The sequence below is a fragment of the Arvicola amphibius genome, chromosome 6 (assembly GCF_903992535.2).
Source record: "Arvicola amphibius chromosome 6, mArvAmp1.2, whole genome shotgun sequence".
Classification (NCBI taxonomy): Eukaryota; Metazoa; Chordata; class Mammalia; order Rodentia; family Cricetidae; genus Arvicola; species Arvicola amphibius.
The window spans coordinates 101,235,038-101,245,257 of NC_052052.2; positions in this window are offsets into that span (position 1 = coordinate 101,235,038).

A 10,220-nucleotide genomic window follows, 5' to 3' on the forward strand; every position below is an offset into this window, starting at 1 on the left:
TATATTCCTCTCTCTGTCCAGGCATATCCCTTCCTATTTCCACCTTCCTACTGCTGGGATTAAAGATGTGTGATTCCCAAGTACTGGAATTAAAGGTATGAGTCATCATCACCTAGCTCTGTTTCTCTTTTCGACGGAATCAATTTTGTGTAGCCCAGGGTGGCCTTGAACTAACAGAGATCCATCTACCTCTGTCTCCCAAGTGCTGGGATTAAAGGTGTGTGCCATCACTGCCTGGCCTCTATGGCTAACTAGTGGCTTAGTTCTGCACTTTGATCTTCAGGCAAGCTTTGTTAGATTACAAACAAAGTATTACTACATGGAAATGGGGTGTTCTTAAAATTGCTTTCTGTTGTCTGGGAGCAGTAGTATCTTTAGGGGACTCTGAGAAAATTGGGATAATGGTCAGTTCCTGGGAGAGCTGGCTATATCATTTGTTGTTCAGTTTCTATATAATGGGAAAGTTCAAGGCTTATCTGAAGTCTGGCTGGAGTAATCTGTGATGCTGGACCATCTAAGCCAGCATGAAGCTGTTCTGGATGCAGAACTCTGAGGAAACTGCAACAGAGGCATTCTGAGAAGCCGGATCACCTAGAATGGATCACCATTGATTTTCATTTTGGTCCCTTGCTCTGTTTTGTAGTTTTTCTAGGTTTATTTCTTTATGTCAGTAGGCAGGATTTTTAGAGGTCTTCCCCAGTCAAATCTGATCTCTATCAACCTTGAAAGAATCCGGAGTCTTTCATTTCCTATGGAAACAAAAACAATGTCTTCCCCAATGTAACATTTTTTGACTTCCATTTTGAAGTTAAGGTATTTAAAAAAGATATTGGTTGGCTTAATTTAGTTGTTTTTATGATTCATTGTCTCTCAGAATCTATTGATTACTCATCACCAATCAAAATATTTCAAGTCAATATAACACCATTCAGGATCCATACTCCCTGTGTATTTCCCATTTCTACATGGCATGTTCTATTATTATTATTATTATTATTATTATTATTATTATTATTACTACTACTACTACTACTATTTCTTTACTTCTCTCTTTAAAGACTTTATTTCATTATTTTAAAACTATTTTTATGACTATCTGTACCCTTTTTCTTTTTTTAAATTTTTTAAGATTTATTTATTTATTATGTATACAACATTCTGCCTCCATGTATGCCCATACACCAGAGGAGCGCGCTAGATCTCAGTACAGATGGTTGTGAGCCACCATGTGGTTGCTGGGAATTGAACTCAGGACCTCCAGAAGAGCAGCCAGTGCTCTTAACCTCTGAGCCATCTCTCCAGCCCACCCTTTTTCTTTTTTATCTTAAGCCTATGTACATTGTTACACACACTGTCACCTATTTAGAGTTTTTTTTTCATTTTAACCTGCTTTACTGTGTATCTAACCTTTTCTGTCTGCATGAGCAAAACTTAAATTATTGCGCAGCTTAGTTCATGGCATGCTAACAGCTCAAGCTCACAGACAGTGGCTGGGAGATGCATCTCTGTACTGTGACCTGCGTGAGAAACTACAGGACTAGGAATCCATGTTTGGCTCTGTTTTTGTGTCTTTGGAACATTCTTTTAAGCTTTCTCAAGTCGAAGCTTCTGAAAAGCAAAGGACAGGGTCAACAAGACAAAATGGGGAAAGATCTTCACCAACTCCACATCAGAAAGAGGGCTGATCTCCAAAATATACCAAGAACTCAAGAAATTGGTCATCAAAAGAACAAATAATGCAATAAAAAAAATAGGGTACAGACCTAAACAGAGAACTCTCAACAGAGGAATCTAAAATGGCTGAAAGACACTTAAGGAAATGTTCTACATCCTTAGTCATTAGAGAAATGCAAATCAAAACAACTCTGAGATTCCATCTTACACCTGTAAGAATGACCAAGATCAAAAAGACTGATGACAACTTTTACTGGAAAAGATGTGGGGTAAAAGGAACGTTCCTCCACTGCTGGTGGGAGTGCAAACTGGTATAGCTGCTTTGGATTTCAGTGTGGCGATTTTTCAGGAAATTAGGAAACAACTTACCTCAAGTCCCAGCAATACTACATTTGTGTATCTATCCAAAGGATGCTCAATCATACCACAAGGACATGTGCTCAACTGTGTTCATAGCATCATTATTTGCCATAGCCATAACCTGGAAACAGCCTAAATGCCCCTCGACTGAAAAATGGATAAGGAAAATGTGGTACATTTACACTATGGAGCACTACAATGCAGAAAAATAAATAATGACATCTTGAAATTTGCAGGCAAATAGATGGATCTAGAAAACATCATATTGAGTGAGGTAACCCAGACTCAGAAAAACAAATATCATATGTACTCACCCATAAGTGGCTTTTAGACATAAAGCAAAAAAAAAAAAAGCCTACAATTTACAACCCCAGAGAACCTAGACCACCAAGAGGACCCTAAGAGAGACAGACATGGATCTAATCTACATGGGAAGTAGAAAAAGACAAGATCTCCTGAGTAAATTGAGAGCATGGGGACCATGGGAGAGTGTAGAAGAGGAGAGGAGAGGAAGGGAGGGGAGCAGAGAAAAATATACAGCTCAGTAAAAACAATTTTTTAAAAAGCTTTCTTGGGTCTTATGTGGATATACATGTCCCCACGTTTGATGCCATTTGTAGGCAGATTTTTCTTCAGGGCCATTGGCTCCCCAATAATGACACAGAGACTTTTTATGAAAGCTTGGCCTATAGCTTAGGCTAGTTCCTACCTAGTTCTTATAACTTAAATTAACCCACTTCTATTCATCTATGTGCTGCCATGTAGCTTGTGGCTTTTACCTCTCCTCCTGTATGTCTTGCTTCTTCTCTGTCTCCCAATATCCTCACTTTCTTCTTCCCAGTGTCCTCTCTGCCCCAAGAAATCCTGCCTAGCTATTGGCCATTTAGTTTTTTTATTAAACCAATCTGAGTGACACATCTGAGTGTACAGAAAGATTGTTCCACAACAGCTCCCAAAAGGGGTAGCAACCCCCAGGTTAGGAATGACTCACGGCTCTAGAATGTAGAGGATGCCTTCTCTGTGTGATGAGCACAAAATGGAAATTCCATGTATGATTAATGTGAACAGACACAGGCATAATGGAGAAAGACTCCAAAAATGGGTCCAATCACTATATTTCAGTTAAAATGTTAAAAATAAAGCTTTGAAACCATAGAAAGGTGAGAGAAAAATAAATGTAACACAGATGTAGAAATAGCATACATGAGGTGAAAATGATCCTGGATGTGCTATTTACAATATTAGAAGTATAGCAGGAGAAAATACTATTCAATTTTAAGACAGTGTGCCACGAATAATCCTAAACTAGAATTGTTGTTTTCATTTATGATGTTCTATTTACCAATAAAGACTTGGGGTGAAAACCGGCTAGATCAGAGAAGCTGAGAAGCAATCAGCTGGCCTTCCTTTTCTCCTAGAGACCCAGCAAGAGAGTGTCTCTCCATTCATCCCAAACTAAAAAGGCTCTAAGTCCCTCCCTGCTCCTTTCTATGAGTCTCTGTCTTCCCGGGTCCTCTGTACTCTCTCTGGCTAATGCTTGTCAACTAGTTGCTGGCTCCACCCCTGATCCAAGGTTAATTTTATTAACACGGTCTCAGAGTTGCACAGTGCAATGAAATATCCCACAACAGGAAATCAAGACTGCAAACAGTAAATACAAGAGCATCGCTGACCAGTTAGACAAGACCAATTGTCTAACTTACCTGTAATAGGAGCCCCACTAGGGACATAGGTAGTGCCAGATTTTAAGAAATATGTCCAGTTTTTTCCAGATGTGATGAAAATTAGAAGAAACATGGACCCAAGAAACTTATGAACGCCAGTAGGAAACTCCATTAAGGCGCATTGTAATTAACTTTGTGAGAAGCGGCGGTGAAAAGAGCATTCAATGAAGCCTTCTAAAAGTCATCCGTATAAACAAAGAAGGAACAAAGAATGATAGCAGACTTCCTCTCAGTATGCAAGACACAAGACAAAGGGTGACATTGTCAGAGTGGTAAAGGAAAGACCCTGCCATCCTAGAGTTTTATTCTCAGCAAAGCGCCTATCAAAGGGAAGGTGAAGCAAGGAGCTCCTTTTGCAGAGGGGAGTTGAAGAATTCATTATCATCAAACCTGCTCTGCGCGAAATGCTGAGGACTGTCCTTTGAACAAAAGAGAAATCATGAAAAGTAAGAGCACAAAAAAAAAAATTGCCTAAGATACAGATAGACTGGAGAGATGGCTCACAGTTAAGAGCACTGACTGTTCTTCCGAAAGGACCAGGGTTCAATTCCAAAGATACAGATAAACAGAAATAAAGCTTTACATTTTTTATTTCATTAACAGTTAGTTTGCTACTTACATCAATGATTGTGTTGAGTGAGCATTTCCAGCAAGGCACTGGGGTGAAATCCTACAAACTCTGCATGCAGAAGTGACGAGGATCTTGAGTTTATCCTGGTAGAAGAGAGAGAGAGAGAGAGAGAGAGAGAGAGAGAGAAAGAGAGAGAGAGAGAGAGAGAAAGCTCAAAATGCAAATTACCTAAACAGAGCACTAAACTGAACTTAAGAAAGGAAAGCTATCTGATACAGTCTGCAAGAACTCCGTCTAGAACACAAAGAATCATGTCAAAAATTAATGATACAAAGATACGTAAATAAGAGCAAAAATACTCCTCATGAAACCATTAATGCAAATTTAGAATGGCTATATTAACCTCAGCAAAGTGGCCAATGCCTCTGTCCCCTGAAACATGCTCTCAGTCGGTCAACCGTACCATTTTCTCTAACAGCACTATTGATCAGCCCTGGAGCTGCATCTCCTTCTAGCTGTTTGCCGACACGTGTCCAAACACAATGGAAAATTTTTGTGCTGTAAGTACCAGAGAGAGAAGATTTGGCTACAAGGATTTCTACTTTCTTAGACTTTTCCCAGGACTCATGTGTCAGGTGCTGACGTCACGTGCCTTCACAGCACTGGTGGCAAGTCCGTCTAAGGGAGTCTCTGATGAGAACTTCGTCCTGCAGCAGCTACAGGCCTTGGCATCTTGTCTGCGGCAAGCACAGGACCAAACAGAAATTGTTCCCAGTTTTCATCTCATTGCCAAGACTGAGTGGTTGGCAGAGGGGGGGGGGATCTGGTTTTTTTTCGGGGGGGGGGGGGAGTAAAAGATGGCATGTGTATTCTGGAAGCCAGGAGGTGCAAAGCCAGCAAGACAATCACCATTGCCAATGGTAGACAACACGGATACTTTTGCCTTATCTATATGTCACCACCAGAACGTCCTGTCCATAGCTCAGGAACATGCGTTAAGGAATGTTTTGGTTTTGTTTTTTCAGGAACATTAAAAATTTTAATTAATCTGAAGAATTAAAATCATGTCATGTCTGTTCTCTAACAACAATGAAATTAGCATAAAAGTCACAGAAAAATATCTGTAAAAATACCCAAATTTGGAAATTTAAGCAATAACCCTCTAAAAAAATCCCAGAGAGTCAAAAAAGAGATCGCAATGGGAGCCGTTATAGACTTACAGTCCCCACACGCGGAGGTGAGGCTGAGGCAGGAGGATCTCAAGTTCAGGAGACGTCTGAGTGGCTCAGCCAACTTCTGCATTCAAAAGTAGAAAAAATGGAAAGGGGATTAGGGAAGGAGAGAGAGAAAAAGGAGGGGGAGAAAGAGGGGTCATTTCAAACTGGTTAAATCTGGAAACAAAACCTAAACTCTGCAGGAGGAAAAGAGAAATTTCCAGGCCCTGAAAATCTCACTGACAAGCTACCAAACGTTCACGAGAGTACGGATACTGCTTTTTGCATGGTTCCTTCCAGGAAGCGGAAGAGGGGACACTTCCAGACTCTCTTTCTGAGGTGAATCGTCCCCCGACACAAACCAAACAAAGGCGGTCCAGAAAGAGAAAGCCGTGGCTCACATCTCATGAGTTTACACGTACGCTCTGTCAGCTGCACACTGGGAGGGGCCGCACAGGTTCCGCTTTGGCTTGTAGTGGTTCGTCAGCAGAAATGTGTTGAGACTGAGTCTAGAGAGCTCAGACCCAAGCGCTGGGTCGAAGCCCGGATGTTCTGGTTGACATGAACAGCCAGGAGCCACCTGTTACCTTTTGTTGAGTCTGAGGAAGCGCAGTTATGAAGAGGAAGAGCTAGAAAGGTGATAGGGGGAAAAGCAGGTCCCATGACCAGCAGGTGGCACCAAAACCAGAGCCAACAATTAGGTGACCTTGCCCTGGGCTGGTACAGAAAATGTGGCTAACTAGGGCTTGAAATTAGGTGATTGGCCAAAGTGCTATTATGAAATCCAGAACTGGCTACAGTGTCACCAGCAGGCAGGGCCTTAAACTGGAATGGCTTCATTTTTCTGCATTTTCAGTTTCTTCATCTGTACTATAGGGAACCATAGATAGAATTACTGTGCTGATTTAAAAGAGATACTGTGAGCCAGGCAAGGTGGCGCACGCCTTTAATCCCAACACTCGAGGTAGAGGCAGGCGGATCTCTGTGAGTGTGGGGCCAGCCTGGCCTACCTAAAGAGTTCCTGGACAGCCAGAGCTATGTAGTGAGACTCTGTCTTGAAAAATAAAAACAAAACAACAACAACAACAAAGTTCTTCATATAAAAGGATAAAACAGGGTTGGGCAGACAGTAACCACCCTGTGATTTTGTATACCAGGGCAGCCATTTTCCTGCTTTCCAATTCAACTATGTATTCTTGTATTCTTCCAACAAACATTTATTTAGTAGTTTTGCTAGAGGCTGCACTTGTTTGCATTTTGTTACCGTGGTCTGTCTTTTTAACTCTCTTAGAAACGGCCAATGTCAACCCCTCCACCATTCTTAGCTTACCCTCTTCCCTCTGTTTTATTTTTGCTCCAGTTAAGCAACGAGTTCAAAGACAGGCCAGAGATTTATCATTTATATCAAAAAAATAACATTGACTTATATACTATACCAAATTTTGGCCTGTCAACAGTGATCTAGAAAAACAGAGAAGAGTAAATAAATGAGAAGTGGCTTTTTCACTGACAAAGGTACAAGTCTCAAAATTTGCAGAAGATATACTTATGGTAGCAATTCTGAAAGAAATGTAGGAGACAAAACCATGTCAAAATGCATAAATGCTCTCTAAACGCTAAATCATAGTAATGTGCTTCTTATTTTAATTGCTGATGATATTCATAATTAAATATATTTACAGGGTTGGTGAGAAGGCTCAGCAAATAAAAAGGCTGGCTGCACAAGCCTGACGATGAGATTTCAATCTGTAGTCCCCACAAAAAGTCATGTGTGATAGCTTGTCTCTGTAGTCCCCGCACTTCTATAGTGAGATAGGAAGTAGAGGCAGGAGAATCAACAAGAAGCCTGAAGGTCACCTAGCCCAGAATTCACAGAGTGGCAGAAACAATAAAATTCCTGTCTCAGTAAAGTGGAAGGAGAGAACCGACCCCAAAGTTGTCCTCTGACCTCCGTGTGTGCACACACGCACGTGGAGACACATACACATGCATACTCCACAAATAAGAAATAAAAATGATTTTACATGTCTTTACATAATAATTTCCTACTAATGAACTTCTAAATTTCAGTCTCAAGATTCTTGAACAATCTAAGTGGCAGAAATTATGTATTATTTCAAATTTAAATTCCACTTTAGTCCATTGGGTTATGGAATTATCCAAGATTTATTAATAGGTATAGTGGTTGATAGGTTTAGATTTGCATTTCTAAGTGCTTCATCTTCCACAGGGGAAAATATTCATGATGACCAGAGGTTCTCAGGCCTGGCTGTTCACTAAAGTCAACTCGAAATATCCGAAAACTACTTATTCCTGGGCCTAACCCCTACCCTCTGCATGGAAAGCCCAGCCATCAGTAGTTTCAAAAGCTTCCTGGGGTGTCTGTGGTGCGCATTCAAGGGTTGAGAATTAAAGGTTGGTTGTGCTGAACAGCACATAGGTACTCGGTGGACTGCAGAAGCTCAGCCTCTGTCCCATGGTGGCTGAGTGTCTGTTCTGTGTAACCCGCAGCATTAAATGTCAAATGTCACGCTGTCCTTTTAGTGCAGTATTCGTATTTGTACTTTCCTGGCTGTGGATAATAGAGTAGCTTGTTTTATAGCTTTGTTTGTTTGTTTGGGTTTTTTCATATTTGAGATTTAGTCTTGCTATGTAGCTAGTTTCAACCTTGAAATTCTCCTTTCTCCTTCTTAGTCCAGGAATTACAGGCTTGCGACACCATGGCTTCTGACTTGCAATATTCTGTGCTTATTTAAGCCCTCTTAAAGAATGTACCCTTCTGGGGGCTGGAGAAATGGTTCAGCAGTTAACAGCACTTGCCATTCAATTGTGAGGAGCAGAGTTCAGTCCTCAGCATCCACGGTCAGACTGCTCATGGGTGCTTCTAACTCCAGCCCCAAGGGATCATGCGTCCTCTTCTAGCCTCTGTGGGACACACATGTCAATGCATGCACACAGATATATACACGTGCATAAAGTAGTATTTTTTTTAAAAAAAAAAAAAGAATATTTCTTTCTTGGATGCAAAAAAAATCTCCTTGGGAAGCCTCTAGTGACTTTCATTTGCTGTTACTTTAACTGCGACCGCACAATTTGACCTTGAGATGACCCTGTTTCCCACCTTCTCACCTGGTATACCTCTCCCTTGTGAATACCGCATCTACCCTTTCTCTTCCTCATAGCTCACACCAGCCCTTTCTTTGTGGCACTCCATTTACCATTTGTCTTCATTGCTTCTAGGGTTCTGTCACCCCAAATAATACTTGAGCAACTTTCCAGTTCTTCCTCATGGTTCGTCCCTGAACTTTCACCCCTTTCCACTTCCTGCTCCTCGTCCCTTCATCTCATCATCCCTTCTCTTCTTCATTCCCTAGATGGGAGTGGCTTTGCTGAGAAGATGCCGCTGCCCTTTGTACGAGTTTGCTGTGGCTGTTATAAAACACCATTACCAAAAGGGACTTACAGAAAATGAGTTTAGTTTCACTTACAGTTCCAGAAGGAGGGTGCCACGGCAGCAGGCAGCTGGAGCAGAAACCGAAAGATCACATCTTCAACAACAAACAGCAGAAAGCACAAATTGGACATGGGGTGAGGCTATTATCCTCATAAAGCCTGAGCCCCGGGATGTACTGCCTCCAGCAAAAAATGTACAACCTCCAAACAGTGCTACCGGCTGGGTACCAAGTTTTCAAATACCTGACCCTATGGGGACATTTCTCATTCAAAGCACCATACCCACAAAAGGCAGATAGGGTGCTGAGGGGCATGGCTGAGGGAGACCTGGATCACTTGTGGGTAGAAGATTCATTGTCCCACAATAGCAAACAGAATAGCAGATTAATACACTAAAGATAATAAAAGCCAGGCTGGAGAGATGGCTCAGTGGTTAAGAGCACTGACTGCTCTTCCAGAGGACCCGGGTTCAATTCCCAGCACCCACATGGCAGCTCACAACTGTCTGAAGATCCAGTTCCCGGGGATCTGACATTTCATACCAATGCACATAAACTAAAGTTAAATAAACTATAAGAAATATTTTTTAAAAGATAATAAAAGCCACTGTCAAAATATCAAGTAAAAGAGTTAAGCCAAGAAGAACAAGGGCAAGTTCCTGGATCCATCCAAAAAAATAGGTTAGTGTCAAGGGAAGATAAAGAGAAACACAGGTAACACAACACAGCAATAAAGTCTGTCAGTAACACAGGCATATGTATTATTATAGCTACCTAGTTTTATCAGCGTGGCGTACTGCTTTCGGTAGTTTGATTTGTTTATTTGCTTGTTTGTTTTTTATTTGATTTGGTTTGCTTTTTGTGTGTATGCTTCTTCAGTTGGTTTTTTTTTTTTTGGTTGGTTGTTTTTGTGTTTGTTTTGTTTTGTGGAGGCTGCGTATGTTTTTCAGGTACTGAGGAATTAAACCCAGGGTCTTATACATGCTAGCAAACATGTACGACTGAACCATAAAGTCAAGTCCTCTTTATCTTAAATATTTATATCTACTTGCTTATTCTGCTTCTCAAGAGACCTTTTTCATGAAAGCCACTGAGTCAGGAAACCTGCCAGGGTGCTACAGTTCTTATAGCACAGTAGACTTACAAATTATTGTTTTACACGTGGTGTTCATTAATGTGGCTAGGGTGAAAGCACCCGCTGCTATAGAGGGTAATGCCAGGTTTT